Here is a 15,740-nt window from a genome sequence, read left to right on the forward strand (position 1 = left end):
GAAATGTTATTTATGCTGAGGTAGCAAAATGCTGTATCGATGATGATGTAACAATGGAGGTTGGGGAGATGGAAAGGAGGCCTTGCATTTCAGTATTGAAGAGAGAGCGGGCCAAACAATCATAATTCACACATGTGCAGTATTCCCACAACCAAAACATATTCAAACTAACATAACATGCATGCGCGCACACACATGCTTATTTATAAATATGTGTGCACATAAAGACTCGCATGTCTGCAGTTTTCTATTTCTCACTCTCCAAACACAGTGGTGTATTGTGCAGCCTGACCTGGTCCCTGTCCAAAGGCAAAGAGAACCCAGATTGCTGAAACAGAGGGCCCACTACTAACAGGCCGGCCAAGCTGTAGTTGTTATAGCCTGCTGTAGCCTTCCAAACCAATGGGGACTGCTAGCTGAGCTTAGTCACTGGGCGTGCAGCTGTGTGTGCGCACACATACATGCACTTTCTTTTTGATTAGCCACAGAAGGGCTTTTTGGACAGAACTTGCATGAGCTGACATGGCACCTCCGTGCAATTTCATAAGCGCTGGTAAAGGCATTTGCCTGACTTTTAATAGTCCTCTGTCTCCACATCATCATCCAAAAACACTATTTTCAACCATCCTATAATGGCGGTGCTAGTGGAGATCGGCCGCAGAAAAGAGGGCAATGGCGAGTAGGAGGAGACCCTTCTCCTCCTCCAACTCCTTCTAGTAGGATGAAATGTGGTGAATAGTAAATTTCTTTTTCACTTTTTTTCCTGGAGTGGTGATGGAGGAAAGAGCCAGCTCACAGTGTGCCTCATTGGTTTCAGTCGCCTGCCTGACTGGCTTATCTGTGTGTACTTTCATGTGCTTAGTGCCTGCATGAGTGTGGTATAGCTGGGTGGAGGGCTGGATTTTCAATGTTTAGATATTGGAGTTTGAATGTTTGGCAATTGATTTTTGAAAATATCACAGATATAGCATTTTGGAAGTAAACAGATCCTTAAATGTTTTTTTTTTCAAAGTGACATTTGTATAACCCAGCTAATCTAAATACAGGACACCACTGACTACATCAAGTTCCAGGCTAAATCAACTGAGCTCCATCCCACAAGTCATTTCACCTGTGCAACTGCACTGGACCATGAGTAAACCTTTATGCAAAATCATTGCAGATGCCTTAAGAACATGTAAAACTGGAAGTGGTGGGCGATTATGTCACTGCCAGACATTTTGTCAAAGTAACATTGCTGTCATTTCCCCAACTGTGTGTGTGTTTATGTGAGAGGGAGATAATAGAACAGTCAGTGCTCTCTATGTGAGCAGCAGAGGAGTGGCGGATGAGAGGGGGGTGACAGAAAGTCTTAGGATCCACTGACAGAGCACAGCGCAGGTATCTCTGGTGACACTGCAGTGCACAGGAGGAAGGCAAGGAGAAAGAGAGAGGGAGACTATTGAAGAAAGGGGAAGAGGAAATAGAGGAGAAGATGGCGCCAAAAGTGAGTGAGAGAGAGACAGAAAGAATCTTCCTCCACGTGAAGACTGTAGATGCGGACACTGAAAACGGGAGATTGAGAGTATAAGTACACGAGGATGAGCACTCCTGGTGAGGCAGCAGGTCTCCTGGGATACCATTAGTTGGTGTGTGTGTGTGTGTGTATGTGTATGTGTGTGAGCAAGCAAGCGCATGTACAGTACGTGATGTTCTCCGTTTAATTCAGTATGTGAGGCTCTTCTTAATGCACGTACATCCACGTTTTTGTTGCGTATGTCTCTCCCAGCAGTCACGTGGAGTAAAACTCCCATGAATGAGGTTTAGAAGACAGCATCAAGGGCCCAGAATCATCCCCCGCCCCACACCTGCTCTCCCAGGTCCCAATAGGCGCATCTCTGTAATGTCTCTCTATCGATCCTGAGGCCTCCTTGTTCACACTCTATGCACATCGATCGGTGCCTCGCAAAGAGTCTCAGAGGACTGCTTCACATCCTGTGGCTCACTGTGTAGAAAGTGTGTGCATATGTGTAAAACAGCACTTGTTCATATTTTGGAAAAGAGACCTGTGTCTGCATGCCTGCTCCTTCATACATCTGTATGCAGCTGTGTGTACAGGAATGTGCATATCCATACCTTTTCCCCGACAACCTTCCTGTTTCCCGTTAATGTAGCCGGAAGCCTTCAGTGAAACTGTCCCGATGCACCATGAAGTGAAGGTCTTTCTGTCATTAAACCATGAGCGATTCAGGCCACCATGTCTGAAACCTTGCAGCATAAAGACATAAACACCCAACATAAAAAGACTCTGCAGTCTCCCACAAGAGAGACACGACCGAAAAAAGAAGAACAGACTCCCTCGCCTACCATTAAAAAAAAAAAAGCCTGATTAATCAGACAAGCCACATGAAAACTTTGCTTGTTATTGTTGCTGCTTGATTTATTGAAGGCCTGGATCTGGGTCAAGCATCCCCCCTTTTCTCTCTCTCTCTCTCTTTCTCTACTCTTTGCCTTCTTTCTTAACCCTCTCTGCCTTTTTTCCCCCTACCTAAATAAGGGCCCACCCCCCACGTCTCTTCCCTTTGTCTCTCATCTGGTTTTCTGTTTTTGTTAAAGGACAGTTGATTAATGGTGCTACAGACAAAGCCCACAGTCTGCTCTCAGCCCAGGCTCAGATAGGGCTCCACTCTAGGTAAACCAAAACACATGTGCTCTGGACAGCCACTGGGAACCCCTGAGGAGAGAGAGAGGGAGAGAGAATGGGAAAGAGAGAGGAAATTAACGATAGTAGTCGCTGATGTATTATATACTGTGATTTAGGGTCCTTCCTGCACTGGAAAATGTGCAGCAAAGGGAAATGGATGGAGGAGTTGTGTGTAATATGTACAGAGCCAGGCTGACACACTCAGGGTGTGGCCTTTTACACCGTGTGTGTGTAACTAAAATTTTGTTGCACCATGCTAGCCTCGCTGTGTTCATTATATTATTGAAGTATTAAGTTATCCTCCTGCTCAGGCTGAGCTTCACCTCTGTGCAATTGCACATATTTACTGATTCCAATGTAGCAAAGAGACATTTCAACACCTGAGTATTATTTCTTGCCTGCGGGCTCCTCAGGAATAAGCACAGTGTCACTGAAAGTCTTGTAAGAGAGAATTGCCTTATTGAATGATAAAGAAGTATATTATTCCTGTGACTGCGTTGAGAGCTTTATTGTCAGTTGTCTTCGTAATGGCAGGGCTTGAACCTCACATCACACTTTATCGCTAGACACTTCCATGTTTGTGTGCGTTTGTGTATTTATGTTTGTATTCAGCACTTACATGGTCTAATTGGCTTTGCTTGCTGCCTTTGGTAAACATGTCTTCTCAGGAATTATTACACAGAAGGCATATTGGTTAATAACAATTACAGTATATGTTCAGTTATACTATAACGCACTAACCTACTGAACCATTCTACTCTCCTTCATCCAACTGTAAGTGCATATAGACAGACACTAATGTGGAATGTATTATAACAGACATAATAAATGATGAACTGCCCCTTTTATTGTCTTAACTTGAGGAGTCCTGTTATCCCTGTATGTAGAGATGTGATGATATGGCTCATCCTCCCAAGATGTTGCAGCACTGATGATTTGCTCAGTATTTATGCTGCATTCATGCAAAGTTGGGAAACTTGTAAGAACAGAAATGCCTCCTATTATTTCGCTTTGTGAGTGTTTGCATCATGCTGCGTTTGAGATGAATTCAGAGCAACAAGTGAAACCACATACAAACAAACTTTTAAAATGTTCCTTTTAAATGAGCTGAATCGATTGTATTAGGGTTATTGGATTTTATTAAGACATAAGTGAAAGCAGTGGCGAGTTTGAAGCCATTTTGCCACCATTTTTTTGAGGCTTCTGTTTTCTGGCAGAAACCTTTTTTTCCTCTCAACATACTTTTGTTACATTGCAACCACCAAGCCTGCAGTGTGTGGGCCAGACTAAGCAGGGGTTGTGTGTTGTTTTGGAGGCAGAGAGATCAAGGAGGAGTGTAGCTGGTCAGTAAGGTCACCATCCAACAGCAACACCACCAGCGCTTTGCAAAATTGTGCACACCCATACAAAGGATGGTGCTCTCTTGACAAGTTTGTTGCGTCATCCACTGTGTCTCACCCAAACAATATGTGCATGCCAGCTTCCTGTCTTTCCCAGCTCACACACGGGGGATGATCCTGAAGCCTTCCTCTGGGTCTATGAGGGATTAGCAGTGGCATGTGGACTGCTGGAAGAGGAGGCAGGCAGAAAGCAGCCAAGCAGTGACTGTAGCACTGAAGCAACACTGCTAAAAAGGTGTTCTCTGTTTCCTCCATCCTGTCCCCTATCCCATCACTGGTCTGGATTTGTTGGGAATCCTAGGAGAGAAGTGCTAGTTAAATTGGTGTCCCACACACTTTGAGGGTACACATCAGGCTTAGTGGAATTCAAGACAACTGAGATGCTCACAGTTGAACCTGGGACATTTTATGTAAGTTGATTATAGTAGTATCCTAGAGGGAAGGAGAAAACAATATAGAAAAATCCTGTAGTTCAAATCCCTGAATGTTTGACACAGATTGGAGTGATTTCAGAAGGCTGATGAGAAAATGCCCTGGGGACTGTTCACAATAGCCAGGGTGACTGGGACTCGCTGTGAACTGGGACTGAGTTGGGTGTGTTCCTTTTCCAAAAGAAAGTGCACTGCATTTCTAGCCTAGCAGTCCAGGAGTGGAAGTGCATTTTTAAAACTTTCACTTTCCACCTCTGCATGTGAAGTACGGACTGTACCATAGTACTTGTTTAAGCTTCCTTCCCGTTGCCGTACTGACACCGGGCAAAAGGGGGAAATTGTGTCCCACGCTCCAGCTCCATATGCAATAAACTTGTGGTCAAAAAGTCAGCTGAGGCTCTCTTGACTGTTAGAAACCAGCTGCGACGAAATGTGTGCAACACGTTTTTTTCCCTCATTTCTGTGGTTCTTCTTTATGTGATCTACACTGAAGTCCATTAAATGCACGGCTGACATTGCCAGTGAGCATGGTTTTGACAGAGGAGAGACAGAGGTGTGCAATGAATCCAAAAATCAACACGCAGCCCACATACTAGTCTTTTCCTAGATAACAGAGCAGTGGTGTGGGTGACATGTCACTTGTTGACACTGTAACCTGCAGTGGGGGCTGGGCGCTGTAGTCCAAACAAGCATAATAACCTGCTCTGATGAGCACGGAGCCAAGTAGCTCATCTTCACTTCATTAGGCCGAGCGCCTGTTAATAATTCATGCCCTGCTTTCCCTGGAAGCAAAACCAAACACTCAGCTGTGCCTGTCTGTCCGTATACCTTCGCACCGGACATTTAAGCCTTTTCCCTTTTTGGACTACGGGTTATTTACTTACTTACCCGCCGCTCCCCACCCTGCAATGTGCACCTGCCTGGATGAGCAGATGATGCTAGAGGCAGAGGTAGAGCAGTTTTGGCATATTTATATATATATATATTTTTTTATCTTTATTTTTTTGTTAGCTTGTTTTTCTCTGTCGTTACCTGTGTACCCAGTGCCCAATGTACTCTGTCTTCCTCCCTCCATCCCCAGGGGGTGACTGTTCCCTTTATATTTTAGTGTTTTTGCCTATTTCTTTCTCTCTGCTCATCGTCTCTTGTTGCATGACGGTGTCAGATTTAGTTGTGTATGCACCCCATGTGTTTGATCCCCCCCGCACTCCTGTGTTATGTACATTGCGTAACCACCCGCTGCTAAGCCTAGAAGAACTCCCTCTCTCCTTCTCTCTCGCACACACTCTCATTCCTCTTTTTCTGACACCCCCCTCATCTTCCCTTCCCTTCTTTGGCAGCAATCCAGGTCATAACTCCCCCCTACTCCAACCCTCACCTTCCCTTCCTCCAAACCCAAACCTTGAAAGTTGGAGCAGTTGGTATCCTTGCCTCCTTTACTCTAACTTTGTATTTGTCTTTTTCTGAACCCCTTCTTGCCATCGTTGTTCCACTACTATTTCCCATCCGTTCTCTCCTCTCTCTACTCATCTCCCTCTCCCTGCGTCCTGCTCTCCACTCTCCCAGTGGTCTCATTAGGCGTGAAGCAGGCTGCCTGGTGTGTGTGTGTGTGTGTGTGTGTGTGTTCTCTTAGGCAAAGTCTCACTTGACTGAGCATGCCACTTGCACTAGTGGGGGCCTGGGCTCCATTATTACCACAAAGCTGTCACAAACAGTATATAAAGTAGCCTCCTGTTGCAGAGTTGTGTGGTGAACACAGGGCACTCTCTTAACAACAGCAGCTACCGCTGTTCTGCCTTCCCTGTACTGTAGGCAAGCTGTTGCCATGGTTGTAGGAATCAATGTGGACCTACATAGATATAGATATATAAATATAAACAGAAATGTCAGATTATATGCACACACGTAACCTGGCTATAATTTTGCCAGCACATGCTGCTCTTGAGACTTTAATCCCCATACGGAACATCAGTCTCTATAATGACACCCCACCCATGTGGTCCACCCTGTGGGTTGTCTGAAGCCCCTCTGTGTTTTTTTGGAGAGGAAAGTAAGTCTTAGTGTGTGTGTGTGTTCAGCACTGTTATGCTAGTGTCTAGTTACAGGGATGGGGCCGAGTGCAGGAATGGGCCCCACTGCTGCCTCACTAGCAGGCCTGACCCCGGCAGGTCAGTGTCCATTACCACGTGAAACCTAAATGTCAAGCACCGGCCCCCTGCTATACCCATTTGTCTTTCTCTGTGGGTCAGTCGGCCTGGACACACACACACACACACACACACACACACACACACACACACTCATGTGCATGCACACTCACCCACCTGCTCTTACTTGAGCAGCCTGACATGCACAAACATCCACAACAAGGAAGCGTATTGTAATGATTTACCGGGATATGGGTACACATTTGGCATTTTTCTCTGCATCAAAGAATGCATGAATGAAAAGTAACAGGGATCTTTCTGTTGCCGTAGCTTTTCATAAATAGCAGGAATTCATTTCCCCCAACAAGTTTGAAGTTATCAGTGCTATTGACTGACTGCTTGACTGGACCCAGCTGTTGGCCAAAAGTTGTTTAGCTTTAGCTTATCTGTGTGTGGACTGACTAACCTTTGGTGCAGATGATGGCTACAAAGTCAATGGCCGGACTCAGAAGGCAGTATAGGCCTATATCTGGTGCTCTTTTTCAATTTGAAGAATGCAGTTCTTTTAGAGTTTCTGCAGCAAACTGTACAACAGTGAAAGAAGTAGAAAGACGACCCTTTCTTTTGTCGCTAGCGCCTAGCCATCTTTGATGTAACCCTTTTGCCACGTCATGACAATGATTCATTCACCGTTTGAACTTTTCTTATCTCGGAGGTTCTTAAGCGTGGAAAACATCTCGAAAAACTGAATGCCACCTCATTTTTCCACACTCACCTCATGCATTAAGTCCTTTTCACTTCTCTCTCTGCCGGTCAATGTGGAAAAAAGCATTTTTCAAACTCAATTCAATTTACGAACTCAATCTCTGTATACAATGCGCCCCAACAGCCATTATCAGAAAGCACACTGGCCAACTCCATCACTTGTTCCCTACAATACTGGGCATCAGCCATCCATTTTAATAGATAACGGACAGAAAGACCCTGCATTTTAGAGTGTGTGTTGTGAAAGCTGTAATGTAAGCTACTGTGAATGTACGTACACACACACACACACACACATGCACATATATAAACACACACCTTGTTTACAAGAAGCTGTCAGCCATGTGTCCTTATGATAAATAAACAGGGAAGCGTCCCCTTTTTAATGATGGCATATACAGGCCTGCACGCTGAATATTGACGGAAAGATTGAAAGCGTTCTCAAGGGCCTTTCCAACATGACGTATAGCCCTTGCTCTGTATTTTTCTCCCCTGCCCTTCATTTTTACCCCCCACAACCCACCCCACCCCTCTCAGTCCTCCTTTTATTTATCTTAGACAGCGGCGTGTGCACAGATTTGTTGACGTGAGAGATGCCATAAACACATTTATCAAGGGGGGCTGCCAATAGGGAAACATCAGGAGTCTGAATAAGAATAATGTGATAATAAACGCAGAGAGAATCGCATAACAATGAGAAAAGAGAAAAATGCAAAGCGAGCTACCTGGGGATAGCAGAGGGCATCCACAAAGTATAGTGCCAACAAGGAACAGGTTAAGTTTTCACAAACCTGAAGCAGAGTAGCTCATCGGCTGCAGCAGCGGCAGCTCAGGATACCACAAAAACAATGCCACCTGCATTAGCAGTCCGCCCGTGCAGCACATAAAGATGACGCACTCCTTGCTTTGATAAATGTTTCATTGTTTATGCTCTCTCCGTCTGTCTTTCTTCTCTGTCTCTCCCCCTCTCTCATCCTCTCCATCCTACATGTACAGTGGTGAGTGCGTTCAGAGACTGGCAAGCTTTTTTACCAAGTGTTGTTTCAGTGTTAGTCAAGCGTTTGATGTCTGTCTCAATTGTTGTTCATCTGCCTCCCTGGGTTGAGATCATAGGCAGCATTTATTCATTTGCAGGTTCGGACTCTCAGTTGAGGGACCGTTGCCAGCAGGTCCTACACATGCCTTTCTTCTTTTTTTTTTATTTTTATAGTTTCTACTTAAACAATATATGCTGCCCCCCTTTTTTGACTATTAGCAATTGACCTACTTTATGAAACTAAAGTTAGCTGCACTCAGCCCAAGGCAAAAGAGTGAGTTGATCATTTTGCTTGTGAAAGGGGGGGTGGTGGTGTCAGAGTGTTATCTGTGCTCCACAAAGACATAGGGTTAATTGATGCATGCTGGTGTCACTGTGCAGACTGCTCACTTTTTTGCCTGGTTGGCTTTTTAAGCTGCTGTTTAACCCCATTATCTGATTAGTTGTATGTGTAGAGGAGGATTAGGGGATAATTTTTTGTGTGTGTGTGAGAGAGCCCTAGTTGCATCACAAAGATGAAGAGCTCTCTTTTTACCTAAGGGGGATGGGGTCTGACAGGACTGTAGTGCCCCCACCCACCCTCCATCCTTCTATCGAAGCCCCCCTCCCGGCCTCACCCTCCGTCCCCCGCTGCTGATAAATGTGTTTTTCTTAAAGGAAGGCTGTGGTTGGTTGAGAGGAGTCTCTTTTAATGTAGCTTTTTCTTTCTCCCTGTGTGTTTTGAGTGTGTGTGCGCCTTGCTAATGCAGTGCAGGGCCGTGCTGCAGGGCTACAGGCGGGCAGACTCAGAGGCAGGCCCGCAACCTCGACCCCAGCATCATTTGTTTGGACGAGGGCCGTCAGCGCCTGTCGCGCGGCCCATGATGAAGTGTCAGTCGGTAATTGTCCCCGCGAAGCATCCACATCTCAGGGGGTAGTGGGGTGCGGGAGGGAGAACGGGGGAGGCAAGGAGCTGACAGAGAGAGAAATGACACCCTGGGCTCCTCCTATTCTCTCTCTCTCTCTCTCTCTCTCTCTCTCCCTCTCTCTCTCTGTCCTTTTCACTACACCTTTCTCTCTGGTTTGTCCCTCCAGTCTTTCTACAGCTGCACCTCAGAGGAAGGTCTGCTGTGTTCCTCGCTCAGACCAGTAGCTCCCATGAAGCTTCAACTGGGGCCCAGTGGCTACACAAATAATATCTTTGTGCATCTACTGTACATTTGTGTATAAAGTTGCTCAGAGCAGGGCAGTATGCCTCTGCCTCTGTAAATGCAGAGTGCGTGTGTGTGTAAACCTTATTTAAACCGTATTTTCCGTCCTCTATTATCCATCAACTACAGTCCTCCATTTTGTCTTTCTCATACTCCCCATCCCAGTTATCTCTTGTACCTTGTACTTAAAATGAGCAATTTATTTTGGTAAGAATCCTCTTGAAACCTCTTTGGTCAGAACAGTGGCTGCCTCTGCTTGCCTGGTTATCTTGAAAATACATATGTATTTTGTTTAGCCCTGGTTGTTTTGGTAATTAGATTTAGTGCAGGGCTTATATTGATTGAACGATATCTCTATGTAATGAAAAGCTTTTACAGCAGCTATTTATAGTGCGATCCATAATGTGTTGCTGTACGGTGGGGGTCCTAATGCATATCGCCCAGGCTCCTTTTCATAAATCGCCAGCGGAGGTATGAAGACAGAGCCCAAGTAGCTCCTTGATAAAGGAGTCGGGGGTCGAATAGACAGACAGGAGGGGAGACAAGAGAGATGGAGTAGAAGGAGAGATTAAAGAACTGACAAAGGATAAGGTGAAAGAGGGAAGAACAGGGGTGAATATGAAAAACGGCATAAAAGAGAGAGGATCCAACACGGAGAAGAAGAATAGGAGATGAACACTGAAAGGTGGGCAGGGCAGGAAATGGAGATGCGGAAAAGAGGCGAAGCAGCCAAGAGAGACGAGGTAATGAAGGAAACCACCTTGAGATATGCGTCCTATATATCCAGTTTCCTCATTCCTCCATAAGACACCACCCCTCCTCCCACCCCACACACCACTATCACTCTATGATGATGGGATGAAAACTGTAATGCATGCATAGGGTTTCTTATAGAGGAACGAGGGGAGGTGAGGAAGGAAGAATGACTTAAGGAACAAAGACCGGAAAGCATGTGTCTGACGAATGAAGGGAGCACAGAAGGAAGTAAGAATGAAGGATGAAATATGGGGAGTAAAATAAAAATGATGTAAAATAACAGCCAGAAGATGGAGACTTGCCGCATGGCTCCCTGAGGACAGCAGGTGAATTAGAAGGGGGGCAGATGAGATGAGAAGTCCTTGTCCCACTGTCTGACTGTCTTTCTGTTGGTTGGCTGCAGGTGGAACACAGCCTGCCACTCCTGCTGTCTAAATGAGGAGCCCCTCTCCTCTCGCTCTCTGTCTCTCACACACACACATTCACTATCTCTCTCTCTCTCTCTTTCTCTTTAATGGGGCACTGGCCTGGGGCGCTGAACCAGCTCCCTCTGGAGTAACACACACACAGCAGGCACACACACTGATCACACATTACAGACACTCTTGGATGCCCTTGCACATGGTGTGATACATGCACACACACACAGACCCACGCACACACAGAAAGATAGAAGCAAGGGAAACCACAGCCCCCAAATTATGCCCCAGTCTGTGAGATGATGAATCTGGTTGGTGATTAGCTAGTTAAGGAGGGAGGCGCACTGCTTAGGCCCTTTAATGGGCTATAATTTGGAAGATAACTGTATTGTCCTATCTCTCTTGACATTTAAATCTAATCAGACCCTGCTGGTTAGCACTGTGGTCCAAGACAAGGGAGCCTGGGAGGGATGAAAGGCTGCTATAGCGGAGAGGGATTGGCCTATAGTGGGGCATTCATCCCTATGGGCTGAGGCTAAGCATTGAGAAAACAAGGCCCAAGCACAAACATTATTCCTGCATTCCCTTTTTATTTATTTTTTGTCTGACCACCAGTTTACAGAGCCTTAAATTCGCAGAATGCAAAACAAAAAAAACCCCAGAAGAACATAGCAACAGATACATACAAAGTCACTTCCCCTTCCTCACACACACATATGCCCACTTACACACAAACATCACTAGGGAGCCACTCCAAGGTCTCTCCTCTGTTCCTTATTACCACAGATGAGATGCTCAGTTTGATTAACACTTCTCTTTGATCCTCTTCATTAGCAGAGGAAAAGCCACTACCACGGCCCATGAAAAGAGGCCATGAATTAGAATCCACTTATTCCATAGACTGCCACTAATTCCACACAATGGTGGTTGATGGTGGGGAGTAATAGGAAAAGGCTGTTTGTAATTGTTTCTTTGGACAGTGCAGTGCACGCTGCTGCAGCTGTTTCTGTACAGCAAAATAGGGTCGCTGAAGGAGCCTGAACAAAGGCCAAGGCCGGCATTGGAGGGCCCGCGCGACTCCATTCGATAGAGCTCACGAGCAATATTTGTGTAGACGAGCCAATTTCCTCTGGCGAAGCGTCTTGCAGAGTGGTGGAGCTGGGCCCCCAGTCAATGAGAACCACGTGGTGCTGAGGGAAGTGATTAGGGCTGGCACCACAGTGAGTGAAGAGCTGTTTTGTTAAGAAGGACTGAGATGCGGAGGAGGGGGGTGCGCTCAACCGAGTTTGGTTTGTTGGAGAAATATTGACGTTAGGTTTTTGTCAGAGCGAGATCTGAGGCACAATGTTGTTTTGTTGGCGCTCAATTAGAGGGAATTATTTTGGTTGCAGCATGTGTTTTGGGTTTTGACGCTGGTGCTGATTGCCGAGTGGGTCGGAGCATGGTACATGCCACAACAGTGAGGTTGTGGGTTTGGCTCCCACACAGACTACACACATACCAACTTAGAAGTCAAAATAGTTCAGAGAGTGGGTAACCATCGAGAAGATGAACACTTTGTCTGCACTGATGGGAATTGTATTGCAGCCACAAAAAAATGTGTCTGTAAATACAGAGAGAATGATGATAATATCTTCAAGGGCCCACCCACACTACAAACAGACTCTTTGGATAAAAGCCCCATAAAATGGCATCCAGTGTGCTTTGTTATAGTACGTCACTGTGACATTAAATTAAATGGCATTAAAACTACCATTAAAATAGTCATCTTAAATGTATTAGTCCATATAAGCTGGGCCTGGCCAGAGCTCATACATGCAATGCGAAATGGCCCATGTGTAAATATTTACTTTAAATGACTTCAGTCTGATGTAAAAAAAAACCTTGTTTGTGACAACAAGCGTTACTGTAGGAAAAGCTCTGAACACAAAATGTTCATTCTTGCTGGGGTGACTTACCTTACAGGTAGATTAAAGGATGATTTCTTCTTTTCGTTGGCCGTCCTTTCTGTGTTATAACACTGTACTTGCCAAATTAGTGGCAGAGAAGAAGCGAAAGCCATTTGGGTATTGATTTTAACTTAGCGAGTATGTTATTATTACCCATAGACATAGCAGCCAAATCCATTAAAATAAGACCCAAGTTGTAATAAAATGGAATTATCCTTTAAATTAAATAATGCATGATTATGGCGCTCCTCATTTTCTTAAAAACAACCCCCCACAGCTCAGCCTCTGAGCCACAGCACCGTTCATCTTAAGGTTCATTCACTTTGATGTTTATTTAATTTATTTGACCTTTTAGTTAAACTGGGCATGTCCAATCCTTCTCTGTTTTCATGGCTAGACACAGTGTGCTCACCCTGTTCATATATGTGTATGTGTGTGTGTGTGTGTGTGTGTGTGTGTGTGTATACAAAGGCAGAGCAATGGCAGGAGGTCATGATAGTCTGGCTGGCATTAATCTCTCTGTCTCTGCTTGTTTGTCTCTGTTTTTCTGCCGACTCTACTGTTCCTGTAACACTACGTTCACATCCTTTATCTTTCTTTGCCCTTGTTTTTGCTTCTCATAACCCATTTTCCCAATTCACCCATTTTCCCCATTTACCTCTTCTTTCTTGTCATTTCCCATTTCCTTCCTAGGAGATCAACATGTAGTCCATCATTCCCCATTTCTTCATTATGGCCTACTTGTCGTCTGCTCTCCGCTCTCCTCCTCCATGCCTCTGCCTAGTGTCCTCATTGTCCCTCCCTCTCCCTGTTTCTCTTTTAATCTCTGTTCATCTCAGTTCATCTCTTTATCTCTCCCCAGTCTTGGCATTTAGTCCTGATTGAGCTGGCGTCACTTGAATACTTCATAAGCAGGAACAGCAGAGAATTCAGTCATTGTTTTCTGTGCCCTGTGATCTGTGAGAGTGGGCAGGGCTGCTGTGTGTGTGTGTTAGTGTGCATGTGTGTGAGAGAGAGGGAAATAACAAATATGACCGATTTTTGCAATTTTGTGAATGTGCATTGTATGTTCATTTGTATTTTTGCTCGTGTGTTTGTCCCACAATCACAGCTTTGTACCTTGGCTTTCTTTACTGCAGGTTTGACTGCAGTGTTGCAAAAAGGAAATTATACTAGTATTTACTGTTAGAAGCAAATAATCACAATAATACATTTTAAAGGAATGTTCTGTGACTCAAATTAAATTAATCAGTAGATTAAATCATTAGTCAATTGAAACTAATTGAAACAATTTTGGTAACTAATTTATCACTTAGGTCATTTATCAAACAAAATTGTCAAACATTCTTTTGTTTCAACTTCTCCAGTGTGAGGGAGTTTCTGTTTTATATAATCATGAACTAAATGTGTTGTTTTTAGACAAATCAAGACATTTGGAGGCTCCGCCCTGAACTCTGGGAAATTGTGGTTGGGAAATGTTTGCTCGTCTCTGACCTAAACAATGAATCGACTAATAGAAGAGAAATTGTTTGTTGCAGCTCTACACTGATTTGGTATTCTCTCTGAGTGGTTGAGTGGTGTTACGAGTCAGCTTATTTAAGCTTACACCCAGTTTCTTAAAGATATTGGACCTTGAACCAATTCAAGTGATGATCGAGTGTTTCTCTTTTTTTTCTGTGCCGACACACCATCTCCACCCCCGTTCCTAAGAAGTGAAATGAAGCAATAGTCTGCTCCTTTTCCAAAATGTGTTTGACAGCTACTTCAGCTCTCTACTAACAAATCCCGGCACACACACACACACACACACACACACACACACACACAGCTAGAGACAGTAAGGTTTCTGTACTTGGGACTCTCAATCTTTCAATGAGTTAGCTTTTTCAGGTGAGAGGCAGAGCTGGGAAGAAAGAGTGTATGAGTGAGAGAGAAAGATGGAGAGAGAGAAATGGTCTGAGTTCTCAAGAGAAACAGAAAGAGGACCCACTGCAGGATGCCCTACAGGCAACTAATGTAGCTAACAAACACACACACACTCACACACACACAGAAAAAATCTGAAATCTGAAACAATAGCTGCACATACAGTAAGAGACAGAGAGCCTACGCACATACACACTGACATGTACACCAAACTCTGTGTGTGTGTGTGTGTGTGTATATATACATGTCTTTGTTCTGTCTGGCTTTCCTCTTGGCACGTAAATCATAATGGATCTCATTATCCAGCTGGGCTGACTTGGTGGGGCCTGTCTGGCGGGAGATGATAGCTGGATGGCTGAGGGGTCACTACTGTGCACACACACACACACACACATACGCGCGCGCTTTCTTGCGCATACAAATGCACCATCAGCTTTATCCTTGTATGCATGTTATTCAGCTGGCATTTCTACTGTAGGAGAATATACATTTCATTCTCATCCATCAACAGAAGGACAACTACACACACGCACACACGAACACACACACACACACACACACACACGTGCGCGTGTGTTTGCAGCCCGACCAGACACAATAGACATTAGTGGCTCAGCTTGCCATCAGACAGAGGGGAAGTGATCCAGAGCAGAGGGAGGGACGGATGAAAAATGAAACTTATCCTCTTATTCCCTCTCTCTTGTCACCATCCCCTCTCCTACTCGCTCTCTCCCTTTCTTTCTATCTTTCTTTCTTTTTTCTTTACTTCTGCCCATCTCATACACCAGCAGATGTCGGTTTGTCCTTCGAGGTGAGCGGGGCTAGTGCTGCCATCTTTTTCCTCTGCGCATGTTTCCCACATAGGACGCAAGTAAATGAATCACGCTTGCAGGACATGCACAACACATTGAGGTGGAGTAAAAAAAAAGTTTTGTCCGAGTAAATCATAGGTTTTTGTGAGTACACAAACACATGCACTCTCTGCAGATATTTGGTGGACGAGCAGTGCTGTGGCTTTTATGCTGTGAGCACAGGCGG

General features: G+C 44.9%; 1 protein-coding gene across 1 annotated transcript in view; it reads left to right on the forward strand.

The window, feature by feature from the left end:
- Window positions 1–15,740, forward strand: part of LOC119916505 — an 81,064-nt gene that overhangs the window by 36,704 nt on the left and 28,620 nt on the right. The gene's annotated exons all lie outside the window — the stretch shown is intronic.

The sequence above is a fragment of the Micropterus salmoides genome, unplaced genomic scaffold (assembly GCF_014851395.1).
Source record: "Micropterus salmoides isolate LMB-PRFRI ecotype aquatic unplaced genomic scaffold, ASM1485139v1 Ms_hic_scaffold_21, whole genome shotgun sequence".
NCBI lineage: Eukaryota > Metazoa > Chordata > Actinopteri > Centrarchiformes > Centrarchidae > Micropterus > Micropterus salmoides.